Source organism: Hyperolius riggenbachi, chromosome 6 (assembly GCF_040937935.1).
Source record: "Hyperolius riggenbachi isolate aHypRig1 chromosome 6, aHypRig1.pri, whole genome shotgun sequence".
Taxonomy (NCBI): domain Eukaryota; kingdom Metazoa; phylum Chordata; class Amphibia; order Anura; family Hyperoliidae; genus Hyperolius; species Hyperolius riggenbachi.
This window is the reverse complement of record NC_090651.1, coordinates 217,170,822-217,190,828: the sequence shown is the minus strand read 5'-3', so window position 1 is coordinate 217,190,828 and position 20,007 is coordinate 217,170,822. Positions and strand designations below refer to the sequence as shown.

The following is a 20,007-nucleotide window of genomic DNA, read 5'->3' as shown; positions in this document are numbered from 1 at the left end:
TAAGATATTGGTGCTGTATAGAAAATAATTATAATAGTGTCATAAAAATACCATGGTTAACAGAAGCAGCTTCAATTAGCAAATCGCTGGCTTCACTGTAACAAACAGTTCAGAGTAAAAATTTTAATTTTTTCACACTTCATGGCGAACTTTACATGGAAAACGTGACTGCTGATTTCATAAGAATTGGGACCAATATGCTGCGAGATTGAACTAATACATTTCGCTTGCATGACCATTGGGCACTAAAGGCTGATATACGTTTTTAGTAAGAGCTTTTTGGTCTCTTTTAGGCGTACGCATAATAATGTCACCAGTGAGTTGGGCGCAGGGTGAGCCGAATGACAATTTCCAGTGGCATAAAATACTATTCCCCCTCTGAGATGTAGCAACATGGAGGGAGAATTAATTTGCAATCCGGTGATCGATGGAACCCCAATTTACCTGTGCTGAAAGCACCTGCTACCTGTTTAAACCCCTTATACTTTCCTTGCTGTTCTAGGTCACCATGAGCCATCTGGGTATTCTAGAGCAGTGTTTCCCAACCTTTTCCGGCCCGGGGAACACTGTCTGACCAAATTTTTCTCCGGGGAACGGCGCGCTCGCGCGGTGGGGGCGATGCGGCCCCCGGTTGTTTGCGCGACCTAGTGGACAGTGCCGCTATGGGGGGGGGGGGGGGGGGGGGGCTGGGGTGCGGCTGCATAGCTGGCATAGTTGCCCCAGTGTAGGGAGTTTAGTTGCCTCAGTATAGTGCCCCAGTATAGCCAGTATAGTGCCCCAGTATAGCCAGTATAGTACCCCAGTATAGCCCCCCAGTATAGCCAGTATTGTGCCCCAGTATAGCTAGTATAGTGCCCCAGAATAGTGCCCCAGTATAGCCAGTTTAGTGCCCCAGTATAGCCAGTATAGTGCCCCAGTATAGCCCCCCAGTATAGCCAGTATAGTGCCCCAGTATAGCCAGTATAGTACCCCAGTATAGCCCCCCAGTATAGCCAGTATTGTGCCCCAGTATAGCTAGTATAGTGCCCCAGAATAGTGCCCCAGTATAGCCAGTTTAGTGCCCCAGTATAGCCAGTATAGTGCCCCAGTATAGCCCCCCAGTATAGCTAGTATAGTGCCCCAGTATAGCCAGAATAGTGCCCCAGTATAGCTAGAATAGTGCCCCAGTATAGCCAGTTTAGTGCCCCAGGATAGCCAGTATAGTACCCCAGAATAGTGCCCCAGTATAGCCAGTTTAGTGCCTCCCGCCCGTCCCCGCGGCCGCCGCTGTTATTACCTTGTTAACAGCGGCCGCTCTCCCCCTCTCCGGCGCGTGTATATTCAAGCAGCGTATCTCCGGCTGCTCTGTGTGATGCACTGATGCGGAAGAAAGGAGGGCAGCGGCTTCCTGTAACGGCGATATGTATCGCCGTTACTATGGTAACCGAGCCCTGCCTCCTTCCGCATCAGTGCATCACACAGAGCAGCCGGAGATACGCTGCTAGCATATACATGGTCTGGAGAGGGGAGAGCGGCCGCTGCTAAGGTAATAACAGCGGCGGCCGCAGGTACGGGCGGGAGGGGGGATAAGAGCACGGCACACCAGGCAACGTTCCGCGGCACACTAGTGTGCCGCGGAACAGCGGTTGGGAAACACTGTTCTAGAGCACTGAAGGCTGTAACTGACCACCGTGCTATTCCTTTTTTACATTCACTTAAATTACCGTGTAAGTTATAGAGTTTTCTCAGCTGTTTCCTGAGCTCAAATAACTATAAAACATAACTATGCAATTTGCTTTCTGTGTGAGTCAGTCTGCTGTGTGTATATTCTGCTTTTAGAGCAGCAGTGCATCTATAAGCCAATCTACAGTTAGGACTCTTGCCTAGAACTTGAATCCAGCTGACTAGAAGTAGTAAATATGAGAAATTGCAAAGTGATATAATTGCTTGCTTAAAAAAATGACGTGTACTTTAGTGCTAAACAAGAAAAAGTACTATTTAAAAATCTATGTACGTCATTTTACAGGAGAGCTGTGGAAACACAATGTGAAATAAGAGAAGGTGAGCAGAGAGCAGCCACCGGCCAGTAATAGTCTGTTTAGTGATGACACAGCAGCGGAGCGGAGAGGTTATCAGTCGTGCCAGTGGCGCCTCTGTGATAATATTATAGATAAGCACAGTGGCCGGTGGGACACAATGAAAGAATTTCCTGCACTGGCTGACAGAGAGCGCTGACTGTCACCCCAGAACCTCCTGTAAGATGGAGATATCGGCCTCTTTTCAGGGGGTAATAATAGTACTGTGCTCCCATGAAGGGCTGGCGTCTCTCTCATCCACGGCCTGTCAGCGGTCCCTCTTCTAGCTCCTGTGGGACCAAGGCACAGAAAAAAAAATATCTGGCAAGATACACGTCTAATCTCTCCGCTTAAAATGTCAGAGTCCTAATTATTCCTAAAATACTCGTTTTACAGCAATTCACTCTCTAAAGAGCTTTTCCATGTGCTGAGACGAACAATGGTACAGACTATAATAAGGATAAAAATCTTAATTACCACCTAGAGACAACACTGAAGCCACAAGTAGAAAAATATTGAACAGCATTAGTGCATATATTGTAACTCGTATGACGAAAATGACTTAAATGGCACAGTTTCAGCAGTCATGGAAAGAAAGGACTTCTGACACAGTTTTCGCATTTGCGTTCGCTGTGCCATTTTTGGAAACTGCTTGGGAGTTAGGTTAATTCCAAGCATTCATGTAGATTATAATTTTTGTGTGACATCATATTGATAAAATTATTACATTTATGGTACAGATTTTTCTAGCATGCCCTTATTTCCATTGTATGAATACAAATCTCACTGTACAAAATATATTTGTATTATTAGGACTATATTAGATATTACAAATAAACTTTTACTTGTATGGAGTTCCCCTTTGATTTGAATGGTAAAACAAAACCTCCCGATTTGGCTACTTTAGGTTCCCAATTCCAAATATGTAGGGAAAATGCAATCCCCTAAATTCAGCTCTCCACATTGCAACAATTTGCTTGTTTCCTTTTCATTTATGGCAGTATATACATATAGCCAATCCACAAGGTTACTAAAAGAAAATCCTACGTGGGTGCATATCACTGACTGCTTTATTCAATGTGGTAAATGAGCGTGCAACAAAAGTAACAAGGATTCCTTCCTAAATGCAGCTAACTACTCACTGCACCCAATACCGTCAATACTTGCATTTCACTGCATCAGTACAGGCTACTCTATACCACTCACAATGTGAAGTGAAAAAGCACTGATGACGCATTGTGCCGTTTCATGGTATAGCCCTTTCTCATGCAGATGAGCATTAGGTTAATTCAGGGGTGTTTCAATAGCCCCATGATCGTTCCTCCTCCCTCTCCTACCCACATGCAGAGTAGCACAGGAAGTGGTGTAATATTTACCTGCTCAAACTCTGCTGGTCTCCTTACACTCTCTGCTGACAATCGCTGGCTCCTGATCACACGAACAATGTGAGTAACGTGATCAACAGCCAGCAAATGGGTGCAGCAGCAGTGTCCTCCCCAGAATTTTCTTGCAGCTGGGTGGGGCAGAGTAGGGTAATTTTGTGGCATGGAATGAATAGATCAGCAGCTGTCGGCAGGAATCTGTGTACAGGAGCGGGGTAGATGAAAGTGACGTGACACCAACAGACAAACTTTCAATGTTCTGCAGGCAGCATAGTGCTGCAACTTCAAGAGTAAACTTGCGGTTTGCAGGCGCATTTGTAACTAAAAGGTGGGAGGGGGTTTCATGGGCTGCAGAAATGTCAGCGGTCATGAGAGCAATGAGTTGAAGGGCAATCCTGGGCAGCAGTGAGGGAGTACAGGCATGGTTGCAATTGCCACTGGTTCTGCCTATGCAGCAGCTTACACAGTGAGTAAGGCTCTGTCCCCAGCGAAGACGTTTAAAAAAAAAAAAAACATTTCCGTAATCACTGCAGTTATGCAGTGATTTGACCGTGATTTTAATGCAAGTAAATGGAATCCTTAAAAAAAAAAAAAAAAAAGACCAGAAAAACGCTCTCTGGTGTCTCCAGCCATGCCCCTGCATAATTACCTTGTTCCCATCAGTTATCCCCTGCCCCTCTCGCTGGTCCGTCGAAGGGCGGGGCTAGTTTGATGTGCCGCCAATCACATCTGAATCCTCTTCCCTCGGCAACCACTGTGCTGTCAAGTGTGTCAGGTGTAGCGATGGCCCTGATTAGGAGTACTCATGGAGAAGTATGTGATCAGTTTGATCAGCTGGTAGATTTGTAAGGTCCTGATTTGCTGTGATGACTTCCCCGTTCAACACATGATCAGAACCAGCAAATCAGAACCTTACAAATCTATCAGTTGATTAAACTGATCACATGCTTGTCCATGAGTTCTCCTAAGCAGGGTCCATCCCTTGTCAGGAGGAGGGTAAAGACACTGCACACAGAGATTGTGGATGTGCTGAAGCAGCCAACAAGTTTCAAAGCCCGGGAGGTCTCCTTCACGTAATTCAAATCAACTCCCGGCTAGCGACACCTGTCTGCCATGCCCTAGATACTCCTCTGTGGGGGATGGACAGCTGGGCACTCAGCTAAATTAGCTGGGTGGAGCACCCAGCTAAAAGTCGCTAGGGAGAACACTGAGATGTGATGCATGGATGAATCCCACAGTACTGGAGCATGTACACATTACACTGCTTCCTGCGCTACTGTGCAATGGTGTGGGGCAAAGTGTGTGGGGAAATGGGCCGAAGAATTGTGTACGGGGGAGGAGTTTGGATCCCAGGGGGCCACATCACAATTTTGCAGGGGGGACTCCTGGGTCGTTTCACCCCTGGGTGGATTAAAGGACAACTGTAGGGAGGCTGCCATGTGTTTTTTTTCTCCCTTTTGTGCAATACGAGTTGCCTCGCAGCCCTGCTGATCTATGTGAATGCAGTAGTTGTCTGAATAACACCAGAAACAAGCATGCAGCTAATCTTGTCAGTTCAGACAGTAATGTCGGAAACACTTGATCTGCTACATGCTTGTTCAGGGTCTTTGACTAAAAGTATTGGAGACAGAGGATCAGCAGGACAGCCAGGCAACTGGTATTGCACAAAGGGGAAAAAAAAACATGGCAGCCTCCCTACAGTTGTCCTTTAAACAAACACAAACATGAAAGAGGTCTGCACCACAATGAGTAATTAAAGCTCAATTACATTTATTGCATAAGCATGTAGACACACATGACTCAGCAGCGACGGCCTCCTGTTTCGTAACAAGTCAATTTTCAGGCTACATGTAGTCAACTACATGCACTAGGTCTGATTATGATTGGTCTCTTATTGGAGTGGGTGTTGCTTACCTGGCTTTTGTGCAGTTCCCCATTAGGTCCTCATGTACTCTCTGCATCCTGATTGGTCATGGCTAGAATATATAGGAGTAGCATTTGGATTGTATTTCAGAGAGAGCCTGATACAGCTTGAGGAAGGACCTTGTCCGAAACAGCGTCTGTCGCTGTTATGGCTATCTCTTTGTCTTTCTTTTAAATAAAAGAGCTATACATTACTGACGTGGAGCTGTGGACTTTTCGTGTTGGACTTTGCTGACCCTCTGAGGGCTATTGGGTCTCTCCACTCTAGCACACGTCTGTCCCCATTTGGGTGCTGGTCTACCCAGTTTCTATGTCAACTACATGCACTACATACAGCTTGCAAAAGGATGTGGTCCGAAACAGCAGTCACTACTGGTCATGTAAAATACACAGAATGCTGCGCTAATGGAAACCAGAACTTTGAAACGTGGAGCGCACTGCAATAAACAATACTGTAAATTGTTCAAAAACGACATAAAAGGAAATCAGTTCACACAAATCACCATCCAGCAGCTTTAACACGTCATAAAAACAACAAGAAAGAAGGGGACATAGCGTAATCCAGTTACTGCAATACTTTCCCTTCACCATTCCAGAGTGAAAAACCACACCACCTCGTGCTGGGACACACTCCCCCCAATGCGCCCGCGCTCACCCGATTAGCCTCCAAACAATCCGGAGGTATGGATATATGGCATAAGTAGGGGAAGGCAGGGATCACTCCAATACGTATAGGATCTGAAACTCAGAGAGCGCCATATAGTGTAAAATCATTTAATATTAGAATTGTAAAAAGAAGGTTTACACTCACAAGCGTAGGTAGTCATAAGCGCATATTAACATGTGTAGATTGCAGTCCCGGGTAGCCGCTCACACACACGCTCAGCCTCAGACCCTCGCGTCCTGTGACTTCCTGAATCTGCCGGTCATGTGACGTAGCTCCGCCCTATGCATTTCGTCATATACTCAACTGTTGGAAGAACTGAGAATTGAGGGTGATATTTTGTTGGCGACGGCAGACGTGGGGTTGCTGTATACTAATATACCCCATGATGACGGCACTGAAGCAGTGAGGATGAGTTTACATCGGTTTTGTGATATGCGCGGGGTTCAAATGGAGTTTATTTTATCTTTATTGGATTTCTCTTTGAAACGAAATTCTTTTTGGCATAAGCATCAGTTCTTCAAACAGATATACGGCTGTGCAATGGGGGCATCTTATGCCCCAAGCTTAGCTAATATCTACATGGCACTGTGGGAGGAAGAAGCCATTAGGGGGGGGGGGGATCTAGATTAGTGTTCTGGAAAAGGTACATCGACGACCTGCTGATCTTTTGGAGGGGTGATGAGGTAAGTTTCAAAGGTTTCATTGAGGAGATTAATAGTATGAAGGATAATATCCAACTTACAGCAGAGTGTAGTACTGAATCTATCCATTTCCTAGATCTTGTTATTAAAAGGGAAGGAGAAGGTTTTTCCACTAAATGTTTCTTTAAACCTACAGACCGCAAGACCTATATTGATATAACAAGTTGTCATCATCCACAATGGCTTGGGGGTGTCCCTAAGGGACAATTTACAAGAGTCCGTAGGAACTGCTCAGGTCTGCAGGATTATTATGAACAGTCAGATAGCCTAAAAACAAAATTTGTGGAGAAGGGTTATAGCGAATCCTGGTTAGAGGAAATCCAGAAAGAGGTTGGAGAAAAGGATAGAATCAGCTTACTCCAACCAAAAAGGGAGGAGTCTAAAAACGATAACAAGGCCTTCTCTTTCCTGAGTGATTTTTCGGCTGACTACAGATTAGTTGAAAGAATTTTTCGTAAACACTGGAACATACTTCAGAGTGACCATGTATTGCAGGATGTTTTACCTAACAGACCCAATTTCATTTATCGTCGAGCCCCCACTGAAAAATAGGATTGCTCCAAGCTGTGTAGATCCCCCTGAGCAGGATGGCAAACATCTGGATTTTTTCCATGTAAGGGTAGCAAGTGTTGTAAAGTGGCTAATGCTCATAAAACCAATGAAATTATATCAACAGCAAATGGTGGTGTGTTTAAAATCAGGCAATTTATATGTTGTGCTACAGCTTTTGTGGTATATGTGATCTGGTGTGATTGCGGCCTACAGTATGTGGGCCGCACCACCAGGCCACTAAAAGAAAGAGTAGGTGAGCACATTACCAATATAAAAAAGGGGTTTGAGCAACACAGTGTGTCTCTCCACTTTAAACTTAAACATCAGTGCAATCCAAATGCAATGCATTTTTGTGCAGTGGAAAAACTTATACAATTACTTATAAATTGGAGAGTGTGTAATAGGGTCAGAGAGCTTTCAAAGAAAGAGACTAGGTGGATTTTCAATTTAGATACATTTAGCCCAATTGGTCTCAATGTTGATTTAGATATCAACTGTTTTATTTCTAATAGTTGAGTTTGTATTATGGATTCCCATCCGATCGATTAAAATTATGCAGATTGGAAATTGTGGTGTTCAATTTTGGTCGTCGCGATCGCTGTCGGCATGGACCAGCTATATATATATATATATTTTCCCATAATCCGTTGGAGTATACAACTCCATTGGATTTTTTGGGGGGTTTTTTATACATATTTTTATGACATTGGGGCGATTGGTGCAATTTTGGTTGTTACATGAATGGTGGTGTGTTGCGCGCTGCCTCCTATGTAGTGGCGCTGCACATATATCCACTAGGAATATCTATCGGATGAGATCCATATAGGAGTTTGTAATGCGATACCTACTGCTGCTCTAAATCAAAAGTATGTTTTAATAGTGTGTACCATTTAATTGCAATAGCCTCATGTTATCTTTCCCGTCCCCCATGGGTAAGCGCTGACATAAGGGCTCGCAGAGGACCTTATTTTAATAATAGGCTTGTTCTAAGAGAGGGGCGGGTAAGCGAGGAGGGAATATAACCTCCGGGCTCCCTTTGTGACGTATGCCCCTGAGTCATTCTATATGACGAAATGCATAGGGCGGAGCTACGTCACATGACCGGCAGATTCTGGAAGTCACAGGACGCGAGGGTCTGAGGCTGAGCGTGTGTATGAGCGGCTACCCGGGACTGCAATCTACACATGTTAATATGCGCTTATGACTACCTACGCTTGTGAGTGTAAACCTTCTTTTTACAATTCTAATATTAAATGATTTTACACTATATGGCGCTCTCTGAGTTTTAGATCCTATACGTATTGGAGTGATCCATGGCTTCCCCTACTTATGCCATATATCCATACCTCCGGATTGTTTGGAGGCTAATCGGGTGAGTGCGGGCGCATTGGGGGGGGGGGAGTGTGTCCCAGCACGAGGTGGTGTGGTTTTTCACTCTGGAATGGTGAAGGGAAAGTATTGCAGTAACTGGATTACGCTATGTCCCCTTCTTTCTTGTTGTTTTTATGACGTGTTGGCTGACCAATGAGGAAACAAAGTGACTGAATCCCTGGGACATTCATCTGGACGCATTTAAAGCTGCTGGATTACGCTATGTCCCCTTCTTTCTTGTTGTTTTTATGACGTGTTGGCTGACCAATGAGGAAATAAAGTGACTGAATACCTGGGACATTCAGCTGGACGCATTTAAAGCTGCTGGATGGTGATTTGTGTGAACTGAACTCTCATTGCTATAAGCTACAGAGCGCATTTGTTTTCCTTTTATGTCACTACTGGTCATGTGTGTCTACATGCTTATGCAATAAATGTACCGTATATTCCGGTGTATAAGACAACTGGGCATAGAAGACGACCCCCCCCCCCCAACTTTTCCAGTTAAAATATAGAGTTTGGGATATACTCGCCGTATAAGACTACCCCTATCTCAACGCACACCCAATAAAAATTAAAAAACATTGTATACTGGTGTTATGTATGAACAGATACCGGTGCTGCACTGTATGTGGTACCCAGTATTTAAAGGGATACTGTAGGGGGTCGGGGGAAAATGAGTTGAACTTACCCGGGGCTTCTAATGGTCCCCCGCAGACATCCTGTGCCCACGCAGCCACTCACTGATGCTCTGGCCCCGCCTCCGGTTCACTTCTGGAATTTCAGACTTTAAAGTCTGAAAACCACTACGTCTGCATTGCCGTGTCCTCGATCCCGCTGATGTCACCAGGAGCATACTGCTCAGGCCCAGTATGGTCTGTGTCTGCGCAGTACGCTCCTGGTGACATCAGCGGGAATGAGGACACGGCAACGCAGGCGCAGTGTTTTTTAGACTTTAAAGTCTGAAATTCTAAAAGTGAACTGGAGGCGGGGCCTGAGCATCGGTGAGTGGCTGCGCGGGCACAGGATGTCTGTGGGGGACCATTAGAAGCCCTGGGTAAGTTCAACTCATTTTCCCCCGACCCCCCTACAGTATCCCTTTAACCGTATATACAGTAGGTGATCGACTGGTTGGATTGGTCAACTCCCCCGAAGGGGATTGGTCAGCTATCCCTGTTTATCAGAGAGGTATGGAAGAATAGATTGTGCTTTGGCCATAAAAGAAGACTCTTTCATCCTTTTGGCCCTTGTATCCTATTTACCTCCTTCTCTGCCTCTCAGATCTTGCACATGTGCACCTGCGCCACTTCACAGTCCTCAGCAGCGAGGTCCGAGAGGCGGTAACAGGATAGGGCGTTTCAACCGGCATTAATGACACCCAGCTTATAAGACGACCCCTGACTTTTCAGAAGACTTTCAAAGGTTAAAAAGTAGTCTTATACGCAAGAATATACAGTAATTGATCTTTAATTACCCATTGTGGTGCCGGCCTCTCATGTTTGTGGATCTGTGGCCCCCTACAGTACTGTGACATTGGTCGTGGCATACAGTGAAAACCTACGTAGGTGGTGCTCCTTCCTATAGTTTTACAGTGTTTGGATTACAGCACACTGTAGATATTTACGAATTCTGTTCAATCCTGTTAACAGCTAATTACTCATGCAAGAAGAAAACATGTATTAGCAGTCTGATAACAAACTAGTACAATTTAAGCTCAATTTTTATTTTATTTTTGCTTGCACGACAACAAGAAGGAAACAGCCCATTGAGTTCCTGCAGCAAACCCCCCAAACATTCGGATGTAGTGGAAATTCAGCTTTGAAGTGCCTGCCCAATTCTATGTTTTTTTCCTAGGAATAATTCTGCTTCTTGACACTTGCAGAAGAATTCCCCAAGAAAGGGGTTCATCCAGCAGCTTAGACATTGAGCTGCCTCAGCTATATTTGGAGAATAAAAAGAAATATGGACCATTTATTACATTGGTTCAGTGTCTGTTAAAAGGACAAACCAGAACTTATGAAGTGTGCAGTATTTTGTTAGTGATTGAAATCTAGAATAGAACACCAGTCTCTGGTGCTGAAGAAAGATGGCTGCCACTGATGTCTGTGAAGCAGAACATTTCGCCCTTCCAGCCTAACTTAAGACTCTGGACTACAATGGCTATCAGCATCTCTGACTTAGCGTAGCGGACATATTCTTAACAAGAAGTTTTAAATCAGGATGATACCATTTATTGGCTAACTAAAAAGAATAAGAATAAGCAAGCTTTCGGCCTTGCAGCCTTCGTCGGGCTTAAATCCTGTTTACTTGCAGGCTGATGATACAAACGGCTATATACATGCAACATCAAAAGAGGATACATAGATTTTTTTCAAGCATAAATACATGTCATTAAGATGCCTTAAGTGAAACAGAACATCTAAATGGGGTGGGAGGTTGTTAGCTGAGATAAGAAACCTGGTTTACACCATGCTCACAGACCTGGGAGTTGAACTGTCACAGAGGTCACGGAAGAGCCGTGAGAAAAGAGAACGCAATCGCAATCGGTTTGCTGTACCGAGTGCCGTTGACATGCCAGATCAGAATCTGATGTTTAGGGCTTAGCAGGCAGCCAAGCCTGGGGGTCTCTTTTTTTCTTCATAGCCGTTAGCAGAACTTTCTTTTCATGAGACAACTTGGCTCTCTGATAAGACCTGTTTGTGTAATTAACTTGATCAAAAGAGTTCCTTCCTGGGCCAGTGACACCTAGTTGTGAAAGATTTCCAGCAGTAAGCCCAAATGACAAAGTGTTGCTGCCTTTTGAAGAGACAGGATAAACCTAGCAGTAAATCACACTTCTCCACTCCGTTGGAGACAGAGGGAAACATAAATGTAGTATATGAATTTTAGCCTGTTTGACAGGGCCGGCCCTAGACTTTTTGCTGCCTGAGGCAAAATTAGAAAAAAATCGCCGCCCCCCCCCCCCCCCCAGCCATGGGTGTGGGGGGGGGGGGGGCGCCGAGCTGGAGGGGTAGCTGGCAGAAAGGGGGTATTGGGCCTAGCGGTGGGGAGGGGGGTCGGACACCCCCCCTCCCTTGCCTGAGTCCCCCGATCTGCGTTCCTCCCAGTGTTGCCAACCGTCAGTAAATTTACTAAGAAATGGCTGAAAGGACAACAGATCCATAGTTAACCTTCCTGGCGGTCAGCTCGGGCTATGCCGCTGGAAGGCACCGCTCAGGCCCCGCTGGGCCGATTTGCATATTTTTTTTTTTTTGCTACACGCAGCTAGCACTTTGCTAGCTGCGTATGCAATCCGATCGCTGCCGCTCCCCCGCTATCCGTCGCGCCGCAGCCGAATGACCCCCCCCAGACCCTTGAGGGGTGGATCGGAGTCCCCTTTGACGTCACAACGTCAGTGAAGTCATCCCGCCCGTTGCCATGGCGACGGGGGAAGCCCTCCAGGAGATACCATTCTTTGAACGGGATCTCCTGATCTCCGATCGCCCCCGGCGATCGGAGGGGCTGGGGGGATGCCGCTGAGCAGCGGCTATCATGTAGCGAGACCTTGTCTCGCTACATGATATACATTTTTTTTTTTTTTTTAAACGGCTGTGCTGCCCCCTGGCGGATTTTAATAAACCGCCAGGAGGGTTAAGAGGACAACATTTTAAGCCGTATAGGAAAGACAAGTGAGTTATGCTAACAAGGACAGCAGAGCAGACTCACCACAAGTAATCCAGCGGGATCACTGTGAGGAGGAGAAAATGTCCCGCACAGGAAGGGGAACTAAATCACCCACCAGAGAGAGACAATGGACTTAGCCTTAGGATAATAGAGTCATTATACGGGTCAAAGCTATAAAGGACATTGCAGAGCTACAATAAAGAGAACATGGATGCTACTGCAAATAAAAGATCAACAGAAGAAGTATGAGGAAAACAAAAATGGTGTATTAAAATGCAGTGCTTAATTGTCTGCAAAGGAAAAATGTGGACTTCCTGTAAAAATCAGCATATGAATTTCCCAGAGCAACCACTCCTACTGCAAACCTGATTTCAGCTTTCAGCTGGTTTGAAGCTTCTCAGCATACAGTACAGTTTTTAATTACAGTATCTTAACTGGAAAATTACTTTATGATCCTTGCAAGATGATCTCCTCATTACCCTCAGTTAGGAAATCTGACTGTTTTACACTAGAAAGGATAAATTCTACCTGAACGATGACAGACCGGTGGCCATGCCTGGGGCTGGGTCACCTTCAGACGCTGCCGCCATCATGTCTGTTATCTGACGGTGCGGTGTTGCTGTGGCTGGCACACAATGCATACAGCTGAGATAATCAATAGTGAACCATCTGCTCACAGACTTTATTGACGTGAGGCGCAGGAGATGAAACAGAAACAGCTGGAGTAATTAGAGAGGGTACAGGAGCGACATCGCCGCACAACCCACGCCAAATTTATGCCGAATTCACTTACACAGAAACCCTCACAGCTTTTCATGTTTTCTCGGATCCGCAGAAACCAACAATGTGGCTCTAATGCTGCCACTGTCAATAGGAACACTCCAATTACAGAGACTGCATGAATACGTTGTGCATTTGCCATGCATCATTGAGGAAGCTGGGCGTGCAGATGTAGCTGAAAAGAGGATGTCACATCATACCACACAGGTGAGGGTGGTGCTGACCTATGACATCCATCATATGTACAATATGTGCATAACATGGGTAAGGTGATTAATATACATCATCATGGACATCACGACTACAGATTTAAATCTCTGGTTACATGCACCTAAAAAATAACCTCTGAAAAGCAGTGATTTGCCACTGGTAACAACATTGGGACAGTGATGATGAAACATTGGTATTCATATTTCTGAAGAGTAATAAAACAAGGACAGATAATACTAATAATAATAATATAAAAAAATGACAAATATGTGCATATCAGCAGTATAATAAGGGGAAAAGTTATATACTGTAGGTGCAAGTTTAAATTACAGGCTTCATTATGTCACAAACACTTTAAAAAAACACTAAAAACGGTTAAAACCAGTGTTAGGCCTGGAACCCACTGAAATCAGCAAACGCAAAACGCAACCGCTAGCGTTTTGTCTGAGCGGTTTGCAAGCGGATTCATGTGCGTTTTTGATCATGTTTTGCAACATTGTATTTTTTTGCCCAGCGGGTGCGTAGCGTTTTGCGTTTTTATCCTGATTGGTCCTGTGAATTATTTTTCATTTTGTTACAGTGTGCTGAACCGCAAAACGCTAGCAAAACCGCTCAGTTTAGGTTTTGCTGAACGTTTCCGCTAGCGGTTCAATACTTTACATTGAAGCGCTAACGCTCCCAAAATGCTGCACGTCCTGCGTTTGCGTTTCTGAGAAACGCAAACGCTCCTGTGGAAGTTGCCCCATCCATTAACATTAGCCCAGCGTTTTGGCAAACTGCTAGCGTATCGCAGTGCTGCCAAAACGCTGCCAAAAGCGCTCCTGTGGGTTCCAGCCCTGAGGCAGGCTAAACTATGACTATTCCCACACTATTACAATCCTAGATTCATCATATTTGTTCAATATCCAGGCCTGATGCAGCAAAACAACAGCAGGACATTTCCACCACCATGCTTTAAAGTTTTTACCAGGTACTTCTGGTGAAATGTGATCACTTGTTCCTACATAAAAGTGGGATGAAACCCTGCATTTTAAAGTAATAAAAATAAACAATTTAACATTAATTAAAATGCATTTAAATCACTCCCAATGCATTATAATTGTATATTACAGGTATATAAACCTATTTGAACCTGCCATCCCTTAGGGCTCTGTTGTGCTGCACATTTCAAAATGCATTCACAACACAATACAGTTTCTCTGTAATTTTGCTGCAATTTTTCTTGCGCTTGTGTTTTTTAATTCCCTCTTGCTGCTAGAAACATAGGGAGAGGCACTGAAGAAATTCAGCACGCAGGACGAAAAAATCGAATTGCAATCGGATTGCAGCAGTATAAAAGGGCTCCTGAAATTTTTGTGGCCGGAAATGGATCAAAAAGCTACAGCAAATTGCATCTAGTATGAAAGAGCTTTCAATTATCGATTCTGATTAGGGGTAAGTACAGTAAAACCTTGGATTGAGAATAACTTGGTTTAAGAGCGCTTTGCAATACAAGCAAAAATGTTTGTGAACGTTTGACTTGACAAACAAGCAAAAAAAGTATACAAGTGTCACATTATCACACCTGAGCCAATAGTTCTCCCTTTGGTGCTGCAGAATTGTACTTAATCTGAGTGTAAAGATTGTGTAAAGTCACATTTCCATGAAATGCCTAAATGTAACGGTCATTGGATAAGTTCCTTGTTAAAGTAACACAAAAAAAGGTTGCGGCGAGCTAACAGATGGCAATGATTCTGTTTGTACACTATTTTATTATAACTGATTTTGGATTGTTGAATAAATTAACTGGGTTTCCATGAATTCTTATGGGAAATTCGCTTTGATATAACAATGCTTTGGATTATAAGCATGTTTCCGGAACTAATTATGCTCACAAACCAAGGTTCCACTGTAGATTTATATATGATTGCAATTTTTCGTTATTTGTAGTAGTATGTGATTTTTGTGCTTTTTCTCTGTGCTTGCAATTTTTCTCCCATTTTCACTGAAATGTATAGACTACATTCCTGTTCTCTGAAGGGTGTGGGGGGGGGGGGGGGGGGGCACAGGAAGAGTTGTTGCAGGTGCAGTACAATTAGTATAGATATGCCAATTTTGTATGTATTATATATAGTTTCATCAGTGCAAAATGATAGGAACGCTACAACCACCGATATGTGGTCCAAGGGAGCAGGGATCATAAGTCTCAAGACATACAGGCAAAAAAGGATGTCCCGCTACACCTTGGATGGGTATAAAACTTCCTTCAATTTTATTAGCACATCAGTAGATACAAAAAGGCTGATGCGTATCAGAGCTCTGGAGGCTCCTTAAAGGGACACTTAAGCCAGAAAAAAAAAATGAGTTTTACTCACCTGGGGCTTCTACCAGCCCCCTGCAGCAGTCCTGTGCCCTCGCAGTCGCTCACTAATCCTCTGGTCCCCCGCTGCCAGCTAGTTTCGTTTTTGCCGACAGGCCCGTCAGGACTGGCCATGCGTAGCTTTTTCCGCATTCCCGACTGTAATTAGCGCTATTGTGGATCGCAACGCCTACAAAAAATACGCGCTGCCGCATTACGAACGCATAGATATGCGGCAACACGTATTTTTGTACGCGTTGCAGCTCGCAACAGCGCTAATTACTGTGGGGAATGCGGAAAAAGCTATGCATGGACAGTCCTGACGGGCCTGTCGGCAAAAACGAAACTAGCTGGCAGCGGGGGACCAGAGTATAAGTGAGTGACTGCGAGGGCACAGGACTGCTGCAGGGGGCTGGTAGAAGCCCCAGGTGAGTAAAATTCATTTTTTTTTTCTGGCTTAAGGTTCACTTTAATCATAGCCAGCATACACATATTCGTCACAGGTATAAGTAGTCAAGTGCCAGCCCCCAATGGGCATGGCCTTAGCTCTTAAAGTGACACATACAATATACATACAATATACATATAAATATACATATAAAATGGCATCGCCAGTATACAAACATGAAATGTACAAAAATTGAAAAACCAATGATGACATAGTTAAGCATCAAGATAAATATACAGCTTAGGGACAAACATATTGTGCCGATAGGACAATGCCCCAAAAAGAAAACGAAGAACAAAAACAAAATATATCAAGAGGAAAGGGGGAGGGAGGGGGGGGCAAACAAATTAGGATGGCATGAAAATTGATTAACTAAACTTTTATATCATAAGTGAGACTAACATCCATTTTGGAATTTAAGCCTGTTGGCCCAATCTCCATATCCATACAGTTTCATCCTTTAAGGGGATTATAAGTGGCTAACAAATACTCAGGGTCATCCTTGCGCTATGAAAATTCCTCATATCTAAGGGCTAGTTCACATTGGGAGCACAAGTCACAAATTGCAATTTTGCTGCATTAAATTTCAAGTTTTTACTGCAATTTGTGATTCCCATTCAATAGAATAAGAATCACAACACAATCACCCCCAAAATAGTGCAGGCGCATTTTGCAAACCGGAAATGCTGCAGTGAGAATGATCCAATAGGGATACATTAGTCACAGCGTGTGTGTGAACCAGCCCTAAGCCCTAAAGGTGTGCAGGGGTTGCCACAATGAACTCTCTCGAGGTACGCTGAGAGTGCCCTGATCAAGAGGCCATGATGGCTGAAAACTACAGACGGTCAATGAGATTCACATCATTCCGAGTTTATGTAGGATTCTGCAAATATTGTACACAATTGTATGTAACTTGTTACCGGACCAAGCGGATTTCAATTATTTCAAAATTGCATAATCCTGCATAAAGTTGGAATTATTTGCATCCTATTCCTATTTGAAGCAAACCGGATATGTCATTTTATTAAATGGTGGTTTAAAATGTATAGATACATGGGTACATTTCAAGAACGCTAGAGCATACACCAGTTTCCAGGCGAATATATGCAATGAAGAGAGCATATGGTTATTGTAACTTGCATTGCGCTCGAGAAAGACTGCTGTAAGTGCAGTGGGCTGGTTGTTTACTGGTTTTAAAAGAGACACTGAAGCGAAAAAAAAATGATGATATTATGATTTGTATGTGTAGTACAGCTAAGAAAAAAAACATTAAGATCAGATACATCAGTCTAATTGTTTCCAGTACAGGAAGAGTTGAGAAACTCCAGTTGTTATCTCTATGCAAAAAAGCTATTAAGCTCTCCGACTAAGTTAGTCGTGGAGAGGGCTGTTATCTGACTTTTATTATCTCAACTGTAATTGAACTGTTTACTTTTCCTCTGCTAGAGGAGAGGTCATTACTTCACAGACTGCTCTGAAAGACTCATTTTGAATGCTAAATGTTTTGTAATCTGCACATGTTATAGAATAATGCAATGTTAGAAAAAACACTATATACCTGAAAATAAAAATATGAGAATATTTTCTTTGCTGCTAATCCTCTAGTAATTATTCATAGTACACAACCAATTTATTATATCATATATATTTTTTTCGCTTCAGTGTCTCTTTAATACAATTTAAAGAGGAAAGTGTCTCCTTTAGGTTAACATGGAAAACAGAGTAATGCATACTGTATGTATTTAGAGAGTTTAGCCTAATCACAACTGTAATTTGATCTCTCAGCTGTGTCAGCTGGCTGCCTTGGCAGAGTAGCTAATTTGCAAACACAGGATGTTAACACTGTCTGCTTCCATGAAAGCAGGAAGTAGACACACTGCAGATTTATTGCAGGATTTCTATTAGCTGTAACAAATACGTTTTTTTCTTTAAATGTTATTATGCTGTTGCTTTTCTTTTAGAGCAGAGAGGGAGTTCTGAGTTCAGGTCCGCTTTAAAACGCACCTCTTCCACACCTCTAATCACACCGCTGCCCTTCCCCTGATCATGCATACCGCAAAGAATTCAAAAGCAAAAGATATAAGTTTTATCATCCAAACCACATTGTTCCTTACTATTATCATTTGCTTTTCTTAGTATTAACATGTGTAAATACCAATTTAAAGGATGGGACTAAAATTTAGAGTCAATTAAACATATTGTTCAGTAGAAAAATGCATATACTTCCACAGATCTGTACACACCATAAGTCCTGAAAGACGGACAGGTGAGGAAAGAATAAGGATTTGGTTCCCAGAGAAGGACTGTCCCTCTGAAAGAGGTACATTAGGGAACTATGGAAATACACCATTGCAGAGTTATGAAGAGTGTGGTGACAGGAGGGAAGAAGCCTGTGTGATCCCATACACGTGATCTGCTGGAGGGATGGTTGAATGGGGGAAAAATTGCATGAAATTGGACTAAGACATGCTGAGAGAGTTAAATTGTCACATGCCAAACTTTTTTATGGTGGCCATACATGGTACGTTCGATTATCCCGTTTATTCGATCTAAATGATCGAATCAAATGAAAGTTGAAAATATTTTTTTTTCGATCAAGAAATTCGAACGAATATCCCATTTTTTCGAGAAAAATCAGATGGAACATGCTGGAAAAATCTTTATACGCGATCTAACGGAATAATCAAACTAAGTTATCTAATCGAAAAAAAATGAAAAATTGTACCATGTATGGGCACCTTTAGACATATTGTGAGGCAATATAGGAATAACATGCAAAAAAATTGAAATGGGCAAAAAGCTCACCTTTGAGGAAGCCACGCTATCGGTGGTGAATCGCGATAGCAGTGGTGGGGACCCGTGGAGCTGACTTTATCCGGTAGGATCTTTGCACTGCACTTTATTCAATTGTGGATGCTTTTTTGTTTTGCACATTTCCCGACCACAGGGCACTATTTTTCTGCTTCTTGCACTCTTCTCTGCTTCCCCCTTTCTCTGTTTCTCCCTGGTTTCTGGTTCCTCTCTGTAATAATCCGCTCAGCTGTCTGCACAGGCAGACAGCTGTTTGACCATTCCTCAAGTCTGTGGGCTGCAGGTCTCTGGAAAAGAGACCTGTCTTCACTTTGCAAGTTTCAGACCTGCTCTGCTGCTGAGGAATTTGCATACACTTGTCATGTAAATTGCCTAGCTGCCTCCTTTGAAGGCTTGCAGTAGAAATACCATGTGCGCCCACAATCCTTTGCTGGTCATGAAGGTTTGTTCCTGCAAACACTCCTAGAGTGTCAGCCTTGCTGTTGTTTGCTAAGATTATCTTAGAGTAATTCCTGGGGACTGCACTAGGCAGTCCTTCTAGTGCAGTCAGGTTGTATTATCTGTATTGCCTGTCTTGTCCTTGCGATTGCACTGTCGCCAGCGGTTGGCGATGGTGAATCGTTTGATCCAGTACCTGGATCGCACTTGCCCTAGCGGTAGTGGCAGTGGATCTCTCTAGTCTATGTCTTGGAGTTCTACCGTAGCTGCGGTTTCTACTGGTTACTCCTTCTGTCTGTCTTGCCGTGTGGATCGCACTCGCTCTGGCGGAAAGAGCAGTGGATCCTGCTAGGCCTATTCTTGTACTCGGATCACACTTGCTCTGGTGGAAAAGAGCAGTTGATCCTGCTAGCTTTGTTTCTGTACTCGGATCACACTTGCTCTGGTGGAAAAGAGCAGTGGATCCTGCTAGCTCTGTTTCTGTACTTGGATCACACTTGCTCTGGTGGAAAAGAGCAGTGGATCCTGCTAGCTCTGTTTCTGTACCTCCAGGTACAGAAACAGATCACACGTGCTCTGGTGGAAACGAGCAGTGGATCCTTCCTGTCCTATCCCTGAACTCGGATCGCACTCGCTCTGGCGGAAGAGCGGTGGATCTTATCTGCCCTA

At 43.8% G+C, this 20,007-nt stretch overlaps 1 protein-coding gene and 1 long non-coding RNA gene across 10 annotated transcripts in view; one reads left to right on the top strand and one right to left on the bottom strand.

The window, feature by feature from the left end:
- Positions 1-20,007, bottom strand: part of NTM (neurotrimin) — a 1,373,850-nt gene that overhangs the window by 317,647 nt on the left and 1,036,196 nt on the right. The gene's annotated exons all lie outside the window — the stretch shown is intronic.
- Positions 1-20,007, top strand: part of LOC137521314 (uncharacterized) — a 64,114-nt gene that overhangs the window by 19,869 nt on the left and 24,238 nt on the right. For both annotated transcript variants that reach the window (XR_011022093.1, XR_011022092.1), the window contains exon 3: positions 14,562-14,737. This is a non-coding gene — a long non-coding RNA (uncharacterized lncRNA). The remainder of the gene's footprint in view (positions 1-14,561; positions 14,738-20,007) is intronic.